Here is a 22,655-nt window from a genome sequence, read left to right as displayed (position 1 = left end):
AAAGGTTGAATTGGTTTATGCATGTCTACATGATTCTGGGCTCTTTTACTGCAGGAATTTTATGGCTCCATTTTGCCTCCTTGAAGTAATTTCTTAAGCACACCTTGAAAGATACTTGCTTCCCAAGCTCCACAGCTCTGGATATACTACCTTAGGAGTCTGGAAGTGTTCCATTCTGACCAGCTTTAAGACTTCCAATTGCTTTATTCAAAATTTCACATGCTTGTTCAGCCACAGTTTTTGCCTTGGAGCTTGTTCTTATGAGTTCTGTTACCTGCTCTTTTAAACCTACTATATTGTCTTTCTCTAGTATTTTAAATCAAAATATATGAGGAGTGTAAGTCCAAAATGAAGTTGGAGTCTGTTACTGATACGTTTCAAATGTTGCAGAAAATTCTCAACTTCATAAAGTAACGAGTGCCTAGTACCGACACAGAATTATGTAACTAAAGCTTGAACCAAAGTGGCAATGAGGATATACAGCTCTTCATAAGTTTAAAGTTGCAACATACAATCTTGTTACTTAAAAATTTAATGCTGCCACAACAGAAAACAGGACGTCTATTCTGACAGAAAAGATAAGTGGGACTTTTACTGCTAGCCATTTCACTGAAGCTTACTGAGCAAAGAGTAGCAGTAAAAAGAATATGTCAACAACAGGATGCATTTTTATTGAAGACTGGTGAAGAGGTGCCAGTCTCAATGTACAGTTAATTTAGCAGGCATACAGAACATGACAGAGGCCACTCAAGCATAAAAATAATAGCCAGCGGCTATGCTATCAAAGAGGACATTAAGGATTATAAATACTTTTCTTTAGAATGAAATAAGGAAGGGGTGCTCAAGGAGGAACAGTTTCAGGAAGGACTTGACATATGTAAACATACAATCTGATAAAATGAGTTCCACTCTGTTGAACACAACAACTGTCCCAGTGCTCATATATAAAAATACTGGAATGCATTACAAGAAACATCTGCATTCTATTTTAGCTTTAGAGTCCTTTGTCCTAATGAAGGTACATTTGCTAACAGGCTAAAAATCTACTGTTACTATGGCAAAGTGGCCTTCATTTGGTTCATATATGGGACATGGAGGCAAAGATATGGTAAAAGCTTGGACAATTGAAGCAAAGCAGATGACATGAAGAATGGCTCACACTGTTATGATGTGATGATCTTGTGTAAAATTTTGAATGTCCTCACCCCAGCAAGTGAAACAAAGCATTTAATTTGGAGACTTGTTGTCTTGAGGCACTGGTCTACTTGAATGACTGCAAATTTTCACCTGGGATTTGTAAGGAAAATCTATTTAATGGGGGGACATTTTTCTAGGCTCCCAAAAGTACTGGGCATTATGCCTGGGCTTCCTACTGACCTCTTTGGCCATGAGCTTACTAAGAACTTATGCATCTATTAAAGTAAGTTGCTGGTAATGGAATACCTAGAATCCATACCTGTGTTTTTCATTTTTTTAATAAAATTACAGGTTTTGGTTCATATTTTTAAACAAAATTAGTGTTCTCCTCCCAAGGATCAATAATAAAAGAAACTTTAAGAAAAATTAAAATGTATTGTAAATCTGCCTGTCTATTCTACACAACTTCAAAAGGTACGAACTGTGGCAATTTTTTTCCAATACCTATACAAATAAGACTGCTGGACAGATTCTGGGTCTCTCTAGAGGATGCTTTTCTGCAACAAGATAAATTTCTTTGAAATGGAAGCTCTTATGTACGTGAAAAAAAACCCTCTAATTTTGTCATTATCCTATGTAACACTAACATTTAGCATTGACCACCCAAACAGATCAGTAACAGACTCAATTTAATTTTGGACTTGCACCTCTTCACCAGTCTTTAATGAGACAGCCAGAGATATCTCAGATTGTAACATCCTCATGAAGCTTTTCAGACCTTCGCCAGAATACCTCCTGATCGCCATAAACTTGCATCTCATCTGCATCTGCGGCATTCTGGACTGCTTCCTGCCACTGGCCCAGCACAGAACAATGTTAAACATCAGCCAGATAATTCACACATGTTAGGTTAGGATTGTGGCTGTACAACACCTTTTTAGGCAAATTAGACTCACTTTCAAAGAAACTGACATTTTTTTCCTAAACCAAGAGGTAGTGTAATAGTCCTAAGCCCTGATTTCAGATTCAAACAAAAGTCTACTTTGTATGATATTTACATACTGCACTGACAGACTTGTGCAGAGAACTGTACATCTAGGTTCTTACTGCTGCATCTAAGCATATTTAAGAAGGAGACATGTTTTTAAGTTTTGGAAGTCTTGGTGTTTTCTAATTGAGCCTTTTTTGGGAAAGAAGGAGAAAGTTACTCGCTACCCGATTCACCAGTCTTGCTAAATTAGCTTAAAAGCCCCCTGAATGGGAGGGCAGATCATAAAAATAAATGAAAGTAGGGGGGAAACCTGCAGTTCCTCATCCCCCATAAATTTAAGTGACTAGACATTTGAAAGTACCAGTGAATGTTTACACAGACATTTTGTCAGTCTGATGACAGACTTGTAGGTCTCTCCTGACATTGGTCTGGCCTATACAAACTTAAATGCAGCAACATCCCTATTTTTTTAGTTTTTGAAAACACAGGAAACGCACTCTTGCAATATCTGGACACTGCACTGGAGTGTGCCATTAAGAAATGAATGAACAAAACTGCTAAACTAGTAAGAAGCAAGAAATCAAATTTCTGAATTGTTCAAAACAGTTAAAGCAACCACAATGAAGTGCTTTTCTGCAAATAAATCAACTACTTTATAAGTTGATGCAAATAAAAATGGAACTGCTGCAATAATTTTGTAAAACAGTTGCCTAGGTTCAACAGAATTTACCGTCTGCCAGGTAAGATCTGTCAGGTACAAAGCTGTTGGCAACAGTGTATAGATGAAGAAGTTGCATCGCTATTCTCTCCACCTGTTTCTTCAATATAAAGTGACAGCACAGTTTTGTCAAAATCATTGCACAAGACACCATCCAAACCGAAACAAATGCTGTTACCTGAGCAGATATACAACTTGAGAGAATTAAAAAACTAAATCAGATGTATACAGCAAATATTAACAATTCATACTTTAAATGGAAAGAAAACCTGCTTGGCAATTATAATTTATTCAGCTTATCCAAGATAACAGTAACAAACAAATCCAAAAATATAAATGCTTAAAATGACTATAAAAACTAGTCCAATACAGGATGCCAGGAGAGAAAATACCATGTAGCTTTTTATTTAAAAAAGATATAGCAAGATACAAGACTTGCTTTTCTGATACTCTGACACTGCCAAATCACTGAAGAAAAGTGATGTACAAAACACAACTGTTCTATTTGACTACGTCGGAATGAAAAGGACATGGTACTTTATAAGAAATGACAGCACAAATTTAGAATTATACTGTGCATGTAATGTTGTCATAACAATCTAAAAGACACAAAGCTGTCTTACTCTGTTCCAATTACATCACAGACCAAGACTAGGATGCAATTACATCAGTATCAAGAGAATGCACATTTAATATTATTGCAAGTCAGGAAATTAACCAATACTAGTTGATGTACTGAAAAGCAGTACTCGAGACATGGTTGCATGAAAGGATGGTCCACAGTTGCCAGTACATAGTTTAAAATTTTCAGAGCAGTAGGACCTTTGAGCATGTTCCTTCCAGTCCCAATTATGCACAGTATGCAGTACAAACTATAAAACACAACTAATAAAACTTATGCAGACTGCTACGCAGTATTAGCAGAACACTGAAATACTTCTGAATTTGGTCTTCATCATTCAAAACCTTGTCAAACTAGTGCTTCATTAAGTTTGCTTCCTACAAAGTGACATTTCAGTTCTATACGGCATATGCCATAAGCCCTTGCCTCCCCGTACCTACTTTACTCAAGCTTCAGGGTCACACCACTTCTGGGAAAGGGAGCAAAACCAATGCAACAGAATTTTGATAAGCTGATTCCTGGTGACTGATTCAATATTTACACTAGAAGACATTTATCTACTACCTGCTCAGTTACTTAATGCATTGCAGAGTGGAAAGAATAACAAGCCCACTTATTTTGTTGAACTGTGGGGAATCTATAAGGTTTGAAATATGAGACTTAGTCAAGACAACAGTTCTACTATAATTGGATGTGCTAAAACAAGAAGTTATGTACTCACCATAACGTTCGATGTATGTAGTCCATCTCGTCTCATTCTTACCCGTGGGTTTGGAGCCGAATATCGGCTCCGACTCGGATGATTTTTTTTCTAGCTTGAAGTCTTTCATTGGCTGGGCTAAGCAGGTATCCCATGGTGCACTGCTCCATATCACCAGATCTGCTTTGCTGCAAAACTCATTTGTACCCCATGCACACATCACATTCAGTTAAAGAATAAGCCAAACAAGGGAACTCTGTAGATAAACAACCTAACCTCCAAATCCTCCAGGAAGGGGGAAGGGGGGTAAGTAAGACTACATACATCGAACGTTACGGTGAGTACATAACTTCTTGATGTTATGCAGTTCTATCTCGCCTACATTCATACCCGTGGGACAGCGTCCCTAGCACCTACATCCTGGGTGGCTCATAGGAAAATACTCCTGAGAACTGTGGAGCCAAAGGACAACCTCCCCCTGGAAACCACATCCAATTTGTAATGAGAAACAAATGTGTGAGGAGAAGCCCAAGTAGCTGCAGCACATATATCATCCATTGACAATCTGGCTTGGTAGGCCGTAGATGTAGAGACGGCCCGGGTAGAGTGAGCCTTGACCGGAAATGGCAGATCTTTACCTCCTGCTTGGTAGACGAAAGAGATACAACTAGATATCCATCTAGATAAGGTGACCTTGGAGACCGGGGACCCCATTCTGTTTTCCGAAAAGGAAACAAAAAGTTGATCAGACTTCCGGATATCTTTTGTTTGGTGCAGATAGAAGCGTAATTGTCTGTGTACATCCAACTGATGAAATCTAAATTCTGCCTTGTTCGAAAAGTGAGGAAAGAACACAGGCAACTCTATGGATTGATTAAGATTAGACACGGAAGCCACTTTGGGAAGGAACGAAGGGTTTGGTCTAAGAGAGACCCATGGAGGTTTGATGGAGAGGGCTTGAATTTCTGAAACTCACCTTGCTGAAGTGATTGCTGTTAAGAAGGCTGTTTTCCAGGTCAAGAATTTCAATTCGCAGGTAGCTGCAGGCTCGAAAGGTGGTAAAGTAAGGGCTTGTAGAACACAATTGAGATCCCAGGGCATGATTGGTTCGGACACCGGGGGACGGAGCAACAAGAGTACCCTTCAGGAATGCTTTGCATAGTCTATGAGCCATGAGACTAGGCTCATTCGCTACATGAAAATTAGAGATCGCTGCCAATTGAACTTTGATGGTAGCTGATGCGGAAACCTGATGGAAAAGCATAGACAAAAACTCCAAGACTGAAGCGATTGGAGCTGTGTAAGGATCAATGTCTCGGGCATGTGCCCAGATGGAAAACCTCTTCCATTTACTAGAATACATCTTTCTAGTGGATGGTTTATGAGAGGATGATAATATATGAACCACTTCTGGTGAGAAATTATGAAGCTTAACTAACGATGGAAGTGGAGTAGCCAGGCTGTCAGCCGAAGGGTCATCAGTGAGGGGTGGAACTGTCCCGACATGTGTGTCAGTAAATCTGGTTGAGGGTCCAGAGTCCAAGGAGTATCCACAATGTATTGCTGAAGAAAGGGGAACCATACTTGACGAGGCCAGGGTGGAGCAATCAGAATCATTCCGCTTCCAAAGGACTGCGCTTTCTGAATCACCTTGACAGCAAGGGAAACGGAGAGAAAGCATAAAGCAGACCGGAGGGCCAATCGTGAACCAAGGCGTCCCTGGGGGACTCCCCCTGTGGGGGTAATCAGCGTGAAGTAGTCACTGCATTTTGCATTTAGGGGGCTTGCAAAAAGGTCGCAGCAAGGCTGACCCCATCTGCTGAAGATTCGCTCTGCAACCAGGCGATTCAGGGACCACTCGTAAGGCATCAGAATAGCTCTGTTTAGCTTGTCCGCAATCACGTTGGACTTCCCCGGAATGTGCGTCGCCACCAGAAACCGTTGGGAAGTTACTGCCCAATGCCACACTCGCATGGCCTCTCTGTACAGAGGGTAAGACCTGGTTCCCCCTTGCTTGTTTAGATACCACACTACTGACATGTTGTCCGAGTGCATCACAATCGTCCCTAGAGGTAGAACACTTTGAAGTGCCTGCAACGCAAGTAGCACTGCTCTCATCTCTAAGACGTTTATATGCAGATGTATCTCATGTTCTTGCCACGTGCCTTGGACCGTCTTGCCAAGAAACCCCCCCCCCCCCACCCCATCTGGGACGTGTCCGTGGTCACCATGGCAACCAGAATGGGTGGAACGAATGGCCTTCCCCCATCCAAACTGTTGGTGGAAAGCCACCAACCGAGGTCCTGCTTGCATCTGTCCATGAGCAAAATGGGGAGAGAAAGTGGAAATCTCTGGACGGACCATTGAACAAAGAGGAGCCATTGGAGAATTCTCATATGCAATCTCGCTAGAGGGACCAACATAATTGTCGCTGCCATGGTCCCTAGGAGCTGGAGAACCCATCTTGCCTTCGCTTGCCTCAGTGGCATCAGCATGTGTATCTGTTGCAAGACTCCAATCCTCTCCTGCGGTAAGAAAGCTCACATTCGAATGGTGTCTAATTCTGCTCCTATAAAGGGGACACACTGCGAGGGCAATAAAGCAGATTTTTCCCAATTTATTGTTATACCCAACTGATGACAGAGTAATGGTAGCGTCTCTGGTTTGAACTAGTTGATGCCTGGTGTGGGCGGTAAGGAGCCAGTCGTCCAGATACGGAAACACTTGGAATCCCTGACGTCTCAAGTGAGCCGTCACCACTGCCATACACTTGGTGAACACCCGGGGGGCTGTGGTGAGACCAAAGGGCAGGGCTCGAAACTAGAAATGACTGGCTCCCAGCCAGAAGCGTAGGTGACTCCTGGATGCCTAGTAAGCATCCTTGAGGTCGATGGAGCACATCCATACCTCCTCTCCCAACAATGGGAGAATCGACTGTAGCGTGACCATATGGAACTTGGACTTGTGTACATAATGGTTCAGTTGGCTGAGATCTAATATGGGTCTCACGTCCCCTGTCTTTTCGGCACCAAAAAGAATCTTGAGTAAGTCCCTAATCTGATTTGGTCTGAGGGGACACACTGGATGGCCCCTTTTTCTAGCAGCTTTGAGACCTCTGAGGCCGCTTGATCCCTTTGAATGGGTGGAACGTCTGGGATTTTTCTGATTGGAGGAGGGTGTGATGTAAACGGAATGAGGTAACCTCCGGAAATTATCCGTAATACCCATCGGTCCTGGGTGATGCTTTCCCAGGCTTCCGGATATAACGAAATTCGACCCCCGACTGGCTCCGGATAAGCACAGCCGGGCAGTCCCTCAGGAAAGAGAGTAAGGAGAGCCATGAAAGGAATCGTGGTCTCCCGAATTGCGGGGGCCCCATCTGCCTCTGGGACAGCGTCTCCCTGAATAACCTCCCCCTCCTCTGCCCCTGGAGGGGGGTTCACCCTGTGCGGAAGGAAAAAAACTCTGATTTCTTGAACCACATAACCCCCCCCCCCGCTGGGCCTTGGGATAAGGCATAGAAGGAAGGGAAAAATGGACCCCTACGGCAGACAGGGTCTTTCCCTCTTGCTCGCACCTGGTGAAGGTGTCTTTCACTTTGGTCCCAAACAAGGAGGAACCATCAAAGGGGGAGTCAGCGAAGGAAGACTTGAAGGCCTCCGCAAAGTGACACAGGCGCAGCCAGGCTTGCCTTCTGAGGGCGACTCCTGAGCTTGCTGCCCTACCCGCTCCCTCAGCTGCATATGAAATGAGCCGCATGGATGAGATGACAATGGAATTGAGGGTAGAGACCTGGGCGTTAACCGTCTGAGCCACCACCTCAGGAACGTTACCCGCAAGTCTACCTAACTCCTTGAGGAGATCCCTCTGGAGCAGAGTGAAATGGGACAGGTAATTCAGCGACCGTAAGGTAAAGGTTGCTGACGAGAGGGTATGCTTCCCGTACCGATCCATGGTCCTAGACTCCTTGTTAGGAGGATGGACAAATGAAGAAGACTTTGCTACTTCTTTCCGAGTGGCTGCCGCCACCACCATGGCATCTACAGGGACTCCTTTAGACAGAAACTCTTTGCCCTGGGGGGTAGAAAGAAACTTGTTGGGACACCTGGGCACGGGTTCTACAGAATTAGGGGTTTCCCACACTCTTCGACACATCAGATCAAGGAGCTCGTCGAAAGGTGGAGACACCCAGGAGGCGGAGGGCTGAGCACCAAAAGCCTTAAGGAATACTGACTCCTCCTTGGAGGGGGCTTTGGATGGCCAGTCACCTCTTTTGGATGGCCAGTAACCTCTGTTTCAGTATCTCCAGGATGTCGGAGAAGGAAACCTCATCAGAGTATGACTTGGGGGACCCCTCCGATTCCTCGAGGTCAGTATCAGAGGTGAGGGACTCATCCTGGGAGTCTATGTGCTTCCTCTTGCACGTCTTCTTTCTAGGGGACTCCTCAGGCACAAACTGAGGGACTCTCAGAAAGCTGGGGACCACTCATGGGGGTATCCGTAGGCCCTGGTGCTCTGCTGTCCATGGATGGGTGGTGATCCGAAGCTCTCACCGGAGTGGTGGGGGACAGAGTGACCGACCCGCCTGATGTAGCTGACGATCTGGCCTGGGCGGTCGGCATAGCCTCGAAGACAGGCCCCACCGAATCAGAGGAGTGACCGGCCTCAGAGGCCATGACGGGGGTCGGAGTTCCCTGAGCAGAGGCACTGAGAGGGAGGCTCGGGACCGAAATAAACCCAGAGACATCCCCCTCGGGCCTGACCGAAGAATACAGAGACCCGAACCCGGAGAAAGGAGCTGACAGGGTCGGAGCCGATGTCAGTACCGATGGAGCCAAAGGGGCCATCGAAGCCGGCTTAGTAACATCACACGGCGCGGAACACTCCGGCTCTGAAAACAGATGCGCTCGGAGGAATGATCGAAGACAGGATCGGGACTGGTTCCGGAGCCGACTGGGCCAGAGCCGAATATAATTTTGCCAAAACCGGTGACTGGAGGAGCCTCTGAACCACCCTATCAACATCCACATCCGAAAGGGTCCTGGAGGATTTGGAAGACAGGGAGGGAGAAAAGTACAGTTTTGTACCTACCATAAATGTAGATGTTCGAAGATCCACATTGCTGCAGTCCTTACACTTGGGTAGTCCGCTGTCCTCGGTCGGCCCGAATATCAAAGTATAAGGCTGACGTCGGTCAAGGCGCATTTGACTGACATCAGGACGTCAGGGTACAAATGCGCATGACCGACGTCATATCCTCAGTCTTTTCTTGCCCCAGATGTCAGAAGACCCTAAAAATAAAGGTCAAAACCAAAAGACAGCAAACAACCAACCCACCACCCTTGCACTAACTATATGTACAATATATATACAAAATACACAATATGTACAACCCAACCCACACAACCACCTCTAACTACAGAGGGGAAGGAGGGAGGGTAAATTGGACTGCAGCAATGTGGATCTTCGAACATCTACATTTATGGTAGGTACAAAACTGTACTATGTTCTTCATCTCACATTGCTGCAGTCCTTACACTTGGGTAGAATCCCAAAGCAGAGGTAAGGGAGGATGGCTAACTACAAGGAAGCAGGAGCTGCCAAGATGCCCTGTAAAACAGCAGTGGCAAAACCAGCCCTGGATTTAGAGTAAAGTGGCAGGTGATAATGCCTAGAGAAAGTATGCACTGAACTCCAAGTAGCTGCCTCCAAAATATCCTTGGTTGCCACTCCCCTCACATAAGCTGTTGAAGTGGCAGTAGCCCTAGTGGAATGAGGCCTAATCCCAGCTGGAATCTCCTTGCCATGATGGGAATAACAGAAAGCAATGCAAAACCCAATCCACTTAGAAATAGTTTGTTTTGACACAGGCTTGCCCTGAGAACTCAAAGCAAAAGAAACAAACAACTGCTGAGACTGCCTGAACCCTTTAGTTCTGTCCAAATAATATCGCAACTGCCTGTGTACATCTAAAGTGTGCAAAATCTTTTCCCCTTTATTTTGAGGATTTGCATAAAAAGTAGGCAAATGAATAGTTTGGTTTAAAGCCACACTAGAAACCACCTTAGGCATAAAGGAAGGATTAGTACGTAATGATACCCTATCCTTATGGAAAATCAAGAAAGGCTCAACCGCCATAAGGGCCTGCAATTCAGAAACCCTTCTTGCAGAAGTAATTGCCAACAAAAAGCAGTCTTCCATGACAAATATTTCAACTCAGAAGTAGCTGCAGGCTCAAAAGGTTGTAGAGTGAGTTTCTCCAACACAAAATTGAGATCCCAAGCAGGAGTAGGAGCTCTTTGTGGGGGTCTTATATTCTTTGCCCCTCTAAGAAATTGCTTGAACAAAGGATGAGAAAACAATGGTGGGTCACAATCATAGTGAGCGAAATTGCTGCAGCATGAACCTTAATAGAAGAGAAAGACAAACCTTTGTCCAGTAACTCAGTAAGATATTGAAGAGCCACACTCAAATTAGGCTCAGAAACATCAAAATCTTTGCTGCACTCCAAAATAAAAATCTCTTCCATTTATCTGACACTTTCCTTGTACTAGGCCTTCTAGCTTCCAAAATCACATTCAAAACTTGTTGTGGAAGTTGAGACCCTTTATGGTTCAAAACAGAATATGCCAGGCTGTTAGGTGAAGAGAGTGAAGTTTGACATTGAGCAAATGGCTGTCCTCCTGTGACAACAGGTGTGGAATCAAGGCAAAGGCCATGGAGGCTTCCGTACCAGACTTCTCAGTAATGGGTACCAGTGCTGTCGAGGCCAATCTGGAGCTATTAAAATCATCCTTGGCTTGTCCTGTCTGACCTTTAGAAGTACCTTTGGGAGGAGAGGCAGAGGTGGAAAGGCATACACATGAAGATTGCTCCAATTGAAAGAAAGAGCATCCACTTTCCAAGCTGTGGGATGAAACCTTTTGTGCAAAACTTTGGCAGCTGATGGTTTAGTGGAGAAGCGAACAGATCTATGTCTGGAGTTCCCCATGACACTGTCAATTTCTGAAACACATGAGGATCCAATTTCCACTCGTGGGGATCCATAGTTGTTCTGCTCAACACATCTGCTAAGGAGTTCTGTGCTCCTGGCAGAAACCTTGCCTGAAGATTGAGTTGTAACTTGAGAGCAGTCTCCCACAAAATCATTGCTTGCCTGCATAGAGGGTAAGAATGCATTCCCCCTTGCTTGTTGATGTACCACATGACAGTTGTGTTGTCTGTTAGAATCAACACCTGCCCTGGAAGAAGTAAATCCTTGAAAGCTATTAATGCAAACTGGACTGCTAACATCTCCTTTAGATTGATATGTAGATGCTGTAGTCTGGCAGGCCACTTGTCTTGTATCCACTTTCCATTTAGATGAGCTCCCCAAGCTTTGTCTGAGGCATCTGTCGTTAAAATCTGACTCGCCTCTGGCCGGGTCACAGAGAGTCCCTTGTTTAGGTGACATTCCTGAGCCCACCACAAAAATTCCTTTTGAATGCAAGGTATTATTTGAATGACAGTGTCTAGATCCTGGCAGTGCTGTGTCCATACATTTTGAGATACCATTGTAGCTTCCTCATATGCAGTTTGGCATTGGGAAGCACCAGAATACAAGATGCCATGAACCCTAAGGCTTGAAGGACTGCCCTTGCAGTCAGCCCGGACTGATGAGATAGCTGATGGAAGTAAAGGGATAGACTCTTTTGTTTGTCCGGGGTTAAAAAGGCCATCTGGGATGCTGTATTCAGTCTCACACCCAGAAAGCACATGTCTTGAGAGGGTACTAGACTGGACTTTATTTCGTTCACAGAATACCCTAGGCATCTTAGCACTGCTATCACATATTCCAAATGACGAAGAAGCTCTTCCCTTCCTTGAGCCAGAATCAGGCAGTCGTCCAAATAAGGATAGATCTGTATTCCTTTCAGCCTGAAGAAAGCTATCACTGGAGCCAGAACTTTTGTGAACACTCTGGAAGCAGTAGATAAGCCAAAGGGCAATGCAGAGAACTGATAGTGAAAAGTCCCAGCTCGAAAACGCAGATACTTCCTGCAACTTAGTCTGATAGGAACATGAAGGTAAGCCTCCTTGAGATCCAAAGTTACCATCCAATGATCTTTGCCTAGCAGAGGCAAAAGCTGTTGTAACGTCAACATTTTGAACTTGGGAATGTCCAGATAAGTGTTGAGGATAGATAGATCCAAAATTGGTCTCCACGTGTTCCCCTTCTTTGGTACTAGGAACAGGCGAGAATAAAATCCTAGGCCCACTTCTGGCATAGGGACCGGCTGTATGGCCCCTAGTTGAAGTAACAGAGAAATTTGCTTGTGAGCCTCTATTCTTTGTTGAGGAGGAACGTCTGGCATGCCCCTGAACGGAGGCAAGGTATGAAAATAAAACCTGTAACCTTGGTGAATGATATCCAATACCCATTTGTCTTGGGTAATTAAACTCCAATTTTCTTTGAAAAGTGCCAACCTTCCTCCCAAAGGTGCTGCCAGACGAGAAGGCTCTGGCAGCTGAAAAGGTAGGTCATTGGGTCTGTTTACGAAAGGACTGACCCCTGCCCTCACCTGAAGACTGTGCAGGAGAACTCCCTGTTCTAGGCCTGAAAGAGCCCTGAGCTCTGCCCCTACCACGTCTAGATCTACCCCTAGACTGGGAATCATAAGAAGGATACGTCCACCCTTTAGCAGGCCAATTTCTGCTAAACTTTGGAGGCTGAACCTGCAAAAAATCTTTAACAGTCTGCATAGACTTCGCTTTGTCTTCCATTTTCTTTAAAACTGCCTCAACAGGAGGACCAAACAACACGTCAGATTGTAAAGGAGCATCTAAAATCCTTGTTTTAACATGTTCAGACAAATTTTGATCCCTTAGCCAGGTGTGCCTGCGAAGAACTGACCCAGTGGCAGCCACCCTAGACGAGGCCTGTACAGCATCAAAACCACATTGCAAAGAATGCTTACCCACCTGTTCAGAAACATGCACTAAATCTTGCAACTCTTTACAATCAATACCTACTGCCAAAGCTTCAACCTTAGACTTTAATTGAGAAAGGAGATAGTTTTGGTATTTCAACATGTGAAACTGGCAATTCAAAGCCCTCATAGCAAGAGTGGAAGAAGTATAAACTTTCTTTCCCCATCTATCCAAGGCCCTAGCCTCTTTGTCTGCAGGAACCGGATTCTTAACAACAGAAGCCTTAACACCTTTAGGCCCCTGGCTGACAGTTTCTGGGTCTGCCCTAGGACTCTTAAAAAGATACTTATGAGCTTCAGGCACCCTGTAATTTTGGTACTTGGTCAGTGAAGATGAGCCCATAGGTAAGCTTTTTCCACGCAAAATCATATTTTCATATAAAAAGGGAAAGAACTTAAAAGAAATATTAAATAATAACCTTTGTACAAAAAGAATGGATTATGCTTCCAATGTTGGTTCCTTCAGATGTAACTCTTGTAGTATTTGTGACAGAATTATTAATATTAGATCCATTAATAATGTTAACCATAACCCCATGTATTACTTTAACTGCAGATCCAGTGGTGTTGTTTATATATTAGGGTGTAGTTGTCATAATATGTGGTATATTGGGCAAACTAAAAGAATGGTAAGACTGAGAATCTTAGAACATTTAAGAGACATTAGGAATTCAAGTGCATTCAGTCCGGTTGCGAAGCATTTTTGTGAGACACATGAGGGAAAATCTGATTGTTTAAAATTTAGTATATTAGGCAAACCTAATTGCATTAAGGGTGATAATATTTGTGATAAATTGTTAGAACTTGAAACTAGGATGATTCTGAAGTTTAATACATTAAGGCCTTTTGGCTTGAATTTAGAATTAGGCATTTGAAGAATTAATTCATTGTTCAATTTGTTAAAATGCAATAATAATGTTCATTTTGTATGTTATATTTCATAATTCACATTATAAGAAATTATATTATATTATGAAAGATATATAATATTTAATATAAAAGTTTTTAGTAATTTGCATATATATGTATATATATATATGTGTATAATAAGAAAAAATATATAAGCTATTCAAAATAATAACTTAAAAGTTTTTTTCCCTCCATTTTTGAGGTTAATTGTTTAATTAATTGAATAATTGCTGTAATTGATTCGTGTATAAAGACTGTTATTTTTTGTAATGTATTGTGACCCATTGAAGGCGAGATGCCGAGGTACCAGGTCTTGGAAATATAAGGAGAATTGCTGCTACTTACTGGCTGTTTGGTGTGTTTTTTATTCTTACTTCTGCGTTGTTTGGTTACTATTTGGATCCAAGCCGTATTTGCAGCATTTTCTGGAGGTTATTTTGAATGACATTCCTATTGTGAATTGTGAATTGTTGGAATTCTTTGAGTGATGTCAAGCACTGAAGGCTCCGAACGGAGCTATGCTTAATGCAGTGAACATTATGTTGTTTCAAGATATGATAATGGAGCGAGATAAGAGGTTTACCAGCCGTGATCCGTGGAGTCTAGGGAAAAATGCGGACACTGATGCTCGTTTTGCCCAGCTGAATAAACTTATGGCCAAGGAAGTCGCTCTATACTTTGACACTAGCTTATTGGAAAAATACGTAAGTCTCAATATTACACCTAGGGGCTTGCGTATTGATAAGCTGCCTGCGGCACCTTTTTCAGATGAAGAAGGTGATCTTCTTGAAGAGTGGAAACAGACTTCACTTGCATGTACTATAGGTTGGTTGCGTATACTTATTCAACGCAACCAAAGAAATCATGAAAAGTTAAAATCGGAAATTTCCACTCTACAAAATGAGCTTGTTTCTGAGGTCAACTACAGAGCTCAGATGGTTAACATTAATGAAAAAATGACTAAACTAGAGGCAGATGTTGTGCAAAAAAAGCACAATAAGTTGGTCCGGGACATTAAAGATTATGAGTCAGGCATCATTTTTAATTGGCAACGTGAACCTGTGCGTGGACAATCTAGGGGGCGGAGTTGGACACGTAGTTCTAAGCGCCGAAATTATTCGGCGTCCGCCTCTTCATTTTCATCTACTGAAAAGGAAAACAGTGTAAAAAATGTTTCCTTTGCTCGAACTACTGCACCTAACCGAGTGGTCAACAAGGATAATGCGGAAATGTCGAGTGAAGAGCCCAACCTAAGTTCAACGGAAGATGCCAATTTTCAAAATGAGACCTGCAATAAGGGGCGGAATGGCAGAAATGGTAGAAAAGGTCGGAATCGCTTTAAATGAAAATGAAAATGAAGGTTTGGACATTAATATATCTAATTGGACTTATCACAGTGTTAACTCTTTTGAGTGTGTTAACTTATCTGATTTGCAATTATGTGATAGCATGAGGAATGTTTTGAATAAGGGGAGCAAATTTGTTCCAACTTTTTTTCCCTCATTTGCTGATATTTATTTAGAAGTGAAAGTGTTTATTCGCAAATTATTGTTAAGAGTTTATTTCAAAAAATATTGTAATGTGGATGTTAATATTAGTGTTTCTAATGTTAATGAAACTGAAGATGGGGTTCTTAATGTTAGTGAATTTGATGATAGTTTGCTAAATATGTCCATATATGATTATGAGTATGACGAAAGTGAAGGAAATGATGAACAAAGTAATATTTTTGGAGAGAGTAATGTTTGCTCTATTAAATGTGATGTTGATGTTACCTCTAATGTCAGCTTTAACACAGGATATGGTAGGTTAAAAATGCCTAAATTTAGAAATGTGAAAAATAGGTTTATTCCTACCATATCAGTGCCAGCCATTCAGGTGTTTCAGAAAGTTCTCTTAAAGGAAACTGAACTAATGTTTAAGCAGTTCTGTAAAGAAAAGAAGAAATTTAACCTTACAAAAGAAGAGTGGCTGGCTTTACAGGATCTTAGGAAACTTAAGAACAATTACATATTTAAATGTGCTGACAAAGGGGGTAATTGGGTGATACAAAATAAATCTGATTACTGTGTTATGGTTAACAATTTGCTCCAGAATAATGATGAATACACAAAACTTAGTAGGGACCCACTTAAATTGTATAATGAAGAACTTCTCAATCTTTTGGAAAGGGGAGAACGATTGGGATTTTTTTCTAATGTTGATGTTAATAAAATGTACATAAAGGACCCTGTTTCACCCATACTATATGCCTTACCTAAGATTCACAAGGATCTTAATAAGCCCCCTGGTAGGCCTATAGTGTCGGGGATTGGATCTTTCTTGGAAAATGTTAATGTTTTCCTGGATTCACAACTAAAAATTTACATCAGTAGGGTTAGTGCTCATATTAGTAACACCCAGGAGTTAATAAATGAAGTACAGAAGATAACATGGGATAGTGACTATTATTGGGTGACTATTGATGTTAAATCATTATATACTAACATCAGCATTAGATGGGGACTTGATGCGATCTCCACTATGTTAGGTGAAGGTCCCAGAACTAATTTTTTGATCTCACTTTTGGAATTCTGTTTGACCCATAATTATTTCACATTTAATGGTGAATATTTTTTACAAAAAAAAGGAACGGCAATGGGAGCTGCCTATGCTCCCAATTATGCCGTAATATACATGGATTTTTTTGAGAAAAAGTTCATTTATCCTAGCATATTTTTTCATAATAAGGTTATCTTGTATAAACGGTTCATTGATGACCTGATATTCATATGCAAAGGGGATATTTATGAGTTTTGTGAATTTTTTGAAGAATTGAATGATAATGAACATAGTCTGTCTTTTTCTTATGAGGTCAATCGGAATCAGATTAATTTTTTGGACTTAACTTTATTCATAAGTAACAACAAGATTGAGTATAGGCCCTATAGAAAGGATACCTCAGCAAACATGTTTTGCATCGTCCAGCATGCACCCTCCTCATTTATTAAAAGCTTTGCCCTATGGTGAATTCAAAAGAATACACCAACATACCAGTATGGTATCTGAATTAAACTATGAGCTAAAAGAGGTATTTTTGAGATTGAATAACAGGGGCTATGATGAAAAACTACTATTGGATCATATGAATGATATTTTGAACAAACATGGAAGCTTTAGGAAGCCATATTGGCAATTTTCAGGGATGGTTGAGAAAGATGATGATGATGTTGAAAATATATTTTTTGTAACAAAATATACAGCTTTTTCTGAAATATTTGTTTCCCTAATTAAAAAATTTTGGTACTTGGTCAGTGAAGATGAGCTCATAGGTAAGCTTTTTCCACGCAAAATCATATTTTCATATAAAACAGGAAAGAACTTAAAAGAAATATTAAATAATAACCTTTGTACAAAAAGAATGGATTATGCTTCCAATGTTGGTTCCTTCAGATGTAACTCTTGTAGTATTTGTGACAGAATTATTAATATTAGATCCATTAATAATGTTAACCATAACCCCATGTATTACTTTAACTGCAGATCCAGTGGTGTTGTTTATATATTAGGGTGTAGTTGTCATAATATGTGGTATATTGGGCAAACTAAAAGAATGGTAAGACTGAGAATCTTAGAACATTTAAGAGACATTAGGAATTCAAGTGCATTCAGTCCGGTTGCGAAGCATTTTTGTGAGACACATGAGGGAAAATCTGATTGTTTAAAATTTAGTATATTAGGCAAACCTAATTGCATTAAGGGTGATAATATTTGTGATAAATTGTTAGAACTTGAAACTAGGATGATTCTGAAGTTTAATACATTAAGGCCTTTTGGCTTGAATTTAGAATTAGGCATTTGAAGAATTAATTCATTGTTCAATTTGTTAAAATGCAATAATAATGTTCATTTTGTATGTTATATTTCATAATTCACATTATAAGAAATTATATTATATTATGAAAGATATATAATATTTAATATAAAAGTTTTTAGTAATTTGCATATATATGTATATATATATATATATATATGTGTATAATAAGAAAAAATATATAAGCTATTCAAAATAATAACTTAAAAGTTTTTTTCCCTCCATTTTTGAGGTTAATTGTTTAATTAATTGAATAATTGCTGTAATTGATTCGTGTATAAAGACTGTTATTTTTTGTAATGTATTGTGACCCATTGAAGGCGAGATGCCGAGGTACCAGGTCTTGGAAATATAAGGAGAATTGCTGCTACTTACTGGCTGTTTGGTGTGTTTTTTATTTTTACCCTGTAATACCTATCCGGCTTAACAGGAGCAGGAGGCAACGAATCAGGATTAAGGGAAGCCTCTGTAAAAACATCTTCCACTACATCCAAAACAGGAGGTATAGCCAAAGGCCTATGCTGGGGTAAAAACAAAAATTCCCTAAGCCTTTTCCTGGAATCAGAGAAGTCCTGACCTTCCCACTTAAAATGCTCCCTCATGGAATGAAGAGTTTCTGAAAAAGAAAAATCCTCAGGAGGAGAAGCAGAAGGAGTAGAATCATCCACATCAGAATCAGAAGACTCTGACACATCTGAAGCCTGCTCAAAACCCCCCAGCTCAGGCTCCACCCTAGGCCTCTTATCAGGAGGGGCATAGAACCTCTAATCAAAGTAATCAAATCTTCTGCCATTTTAAGCATATGCTTCTTGGGCACAGTACCTGAAGAGCTAGGGGTAACACCAACTGAAGCTAAACCTGGCCTGCCCCTGGGAGAAGCCTTAGAAACAGAAGGAGAGGGCCTAGCCACCCTTGGAAGGGAGGGGAGTATAGTAACCTGAGAAGCCCCCTCAGCTTGACTTGCCTCCTGAGAGGCCACATCTTGCAATACTAAAGTCTCACCCTGGGAACACAAAGAAACCTCCGGTGTAGCCACCGGCTCCACCGACACCTCTAAAGAACCGGCGTCCGGTACAGACGGTTCTTCCAGTCTAGGCTCAACTGCTTTGTCCTTGCGCTTCTTTGTAGAGGCGGGCGTCGGAGCATCCGACGGCATGTTATAATTGCACCGCTTCCCAAAGACTAACCTTGCACAATCCAATCTCCTCTTTATAGTGCGTTTATTAAATCTAGCACAAGAGCGACAGCCAACAACGTCGTGCTCAGGCCCTAAGCAAGGAATACACAAAGTATGATAATCTCTATGCGGTATCTGTTTCCCACAAGAAATGCAATTATTGACTTTTTCTGACATCCGGTAAATCACTGAGGCAAGAAAAACTAAAATATTCCCAACGGGTACTTAGCCAACTTTGAACTCGGTCTGAAACTTCGAAATCGAAAAATCTCAGAACGCCAACCGGCACTTGCAATGCTGCTTCTGCATCGGACCATGCGGCAAAAAAGACTGAGGATATGACGTCGGTCATGCGCATTTGTACCCTGACGTCCTGATGTCAGTCAAATGCGCCTTGACCGACGTCAGCCTTATACTTTGATATTCGGGCCGACCGAGGACAGCGGACTACCCAAGTGTAAGGACTGCAGCAATGTGAGATGAAGAACATCTGGTCTGATACTGGGCGATCGGCTCCTAAGAGGTTCCAATAAAATTGGAGCTGACGCCGGTTCCGTCAACACTGACACCTCCTGCGGCACAGAGGACAGTGGAGCAGAGGAGGTCAATGCAGTTTTTGAGATTTTCTTTGGAGGCTCCGATGAAGCTGACTTTGACTTGTCAGAATGGGAGACAAATCCATAGCCTCTTCAAAAGAGGGTTTCAAGAGTCCCTTTAAAATTAGCTTATTCTTTCTCTCTTTGAGACCTCTAGGACGGAACGCATAACAAAAACTGCAGGACTCCTGCAGATGAATGACTCCCAGGCAATAAACACAAATGGAATGCCCATCGGTGATGGACATTTTGTACCCACATTTGGAGCACTTTTTGAAACCTGAAGGTTTGTATTCCTTGGGATCTTTGGATATCTTACTATTCACACCAAAAGACAAAACACAAATCTGAGAAGAACTAACAGGCACTCACACCACAAAACGCAGGAACGAACACTGAACAGTGACCAAACACACACACTACAGAACAAGTACCAACCTCTCAACAAAAGGGGTTGATGACCACGAGGAAAGGGGATGGCCGAAACCTCTAACTTAAACAGTCTAGACTGTACACACACACACACACACACACACACACACACACACACACAGCAAGAGGAGGAGGACTAGGCCCTCTAACTGAAATGGGCCTAGCCCAAAGGAAGTCAGTCAGTCAGTGGGATACCTCACGGACAATCACATGATCACACATCAACACTACTTTAGACAAATAGCTATGAAAATAGATTCGAATATGAACCAAAAAACTTTAAGACAAGAAAAAAAGGTACTTGGCCACAGCCAAGCGAGAACACGTCCGAGCTACATGAGCGGCAAACGAGATCTGGGGATATGGAGCAGTGCACTAAGGGATACCTGCATAGCCCAGCCAATGAAAGCCTTCAAGCTAGAAAAAAAAAATCGGCTGAGTTGGAGCCGATATTCGGCTCCGAACCCACGGGTAAGAATGTAGGCAAGATAGGACTATATAACATCTCTCAGATTTGAAACATGAACAGCCTTAGATCAACTGGTGCTCCAGGTAAAAGGGCTCCACAGAACCCCCTTCCATACCACCCGGTACCCACATCCTGGTCTACCTATACCAAATAAATGTTGGAAAAGCACCCCTGCTAGAGCGGCGCCCTAGGCAGACGCCTAGTTGGACTATGCCTAAGGCTGGCTTGATATGAAAAATTACGGAGAAATTTTAGAAGAGCTGCTAGATGGTTTAAGGAAGCCAATCTACAAGGTTGCTTGTTAAAACTGCAAACAGCAAAGTGTGAAAAGAAACAAACCTTGTCCACAACTTCAAATCCTGCAGGAATATGTCAAACTTTATGTCCGAAGATGCCCACAAAGATGTTTCAAAAAGGAGATCAAAACAGAGGTCAGCAAATAGTCTTTGCCATGACCTCAGTGTTCATGATACTGAAAAACACTTCATAAAGACAACTCTATAAAGAAACAGCATAGGAACCGAAATACATGTGAACTGTCAGTGTGCTCTTATGTGTTGTTCACGGAGATAACCCAATACTACTAAAGAAAAAAACAGTGGTAAATCAATGCAATTTTATTAAACCAGCAGTGCAAAATGCTTTTTATACCCTACATCGGTATGTGATATCTCAAAGCAATGAAAAATGTATAAAGCTATGATATGTTTGCAGCAGCAGTTATCTTTACATTTTATACACAGGTTGCTTCTGATGTTAACAGATGGGTACCTTTTTTCAGTATTTGCACACTTAGTACTATTCAGAGTGCCAATATATGCATCATGTGGTCTGATATTGTGCATTAAACACAATTATACAATGACCCCTCATTAATATTCAAAAATGTGCATGCTTGCATGCTGATTGGTCAGCGTGCACGTTGTAAATCAGAGTTATAGTAATGGAAAAAGGTCCGGTCGCCCGGACTTTTTCCATTACTTTAACTCTTTTTTTTTTTTTTTTTACAGCAACGGAGAAGGCAAGATCTCCGTTGCCTGACATTGTCTCGCTATGTTAAACGAGTTTAACATAGCGAGACAGCTTTAAAAAAAGCAACGGAGATTCTCTGTTGCCTTTTTTAAAGCTGTCTCGCTATGTTAAATGGGTTTAACATAGCGAGACAGCTTTAAAAAAAGCAACAGAGAATCCGTTGTTTTTTTTAAAGCTGTCTCGCTATGTTAAACCCATTTAACATAGCGAAACAGTTTGTAAAAAGCAAGGGAGATTTTGCTTTCTCCGTTGCTTTTGCCCACAGCTCTGATGTACTGCGTAGGCATATGCATGCGCAGTACATCAGAACTGCCGCAGAATACCAGACAGCTGAGGAAGGGCAGCAAAGAGGCATTATACAATGCCATTATTTAAGAAAAGTAATTTTTTTTTTTCTTAAATATGTCATTGCATAATAGCAATAATCCACGCCTGGGTGTGGGTAATGCTGGACTTACCCACGGTTGGCTTTGTTTAGCCACTCGGGCTTCGCCCTCGTGACCAAACCACGCCAACCGTGGGTAAATCCAGCATTACCCACACCCAGGCGTGGGTTATTGCTATATTATCTATCACAGTAGCTCATGTCCATCTCATTTCCTAATAGTTCCAATCTAAATATTTGGACAAAGCCTCGTTCTCTCTCTCCAGGTTGTTGGTAAAGATTCACACCAGGGTGCCTGCTCATTTGTAAAAGAATGCAATCAGTTTTATCATCCCTTTTCTGGCAGTTTACTGCATATTACAATGGGATTGCAGAGATGATGTGTTTGAACAGGATTCTCAAAATGTGAAAAAAAAAAATCCAAAAAGCTACTCCAATTTAAAATATTCACATGTATTCCCACACACACACACAAAATGGGTGATGTAACTGATGGTCAATTCACCTACAATGGATCTCTAGGATGTGGTTGATTAACTCCACACAGAACTACCCAGCAGAGAATCAGACTGGTGAACTAAATGCTGAGAGCAAATCAGACTGCTGCACCCTGTCCCATCCAATTCAAATCTTATGAAACTTTAAGCACCTCTAAGAAGAGTGGA

General features: G+C 41.7%; 1 protein-coding gene across 1 annotated transcript in view; it reads right to left on the bottom strand.

Annotated features, from left to right (window-relative positions):
- Positions 1 to 22,655, bottom strand: part of UGP2 (UDP-glucose pyrophosphorylase 2) — a gene marked incomplete in the record, with an annotated part of 652,430 nt that overhangs the window by 429,719 nt on the left and 200,056 nt on the right.

The sequence above is a fragment of the Protopterus annectens genome, chromosome 1.part2 (assembly GCF_019279795.1).
Source record: "Protopterus annectens isolate FY-2018-M chromosome 1.part2, PAN1.0, whole genome shotgun sequence".
NCBI lineage: Eukaryota > Metazoa > Chordata > Ceratodontiformes > Protopteridae > Protopterus > Protopterus annectens.
This window is presented reverse-complemented; position numbering and strand designations above follow the sequence as displayed.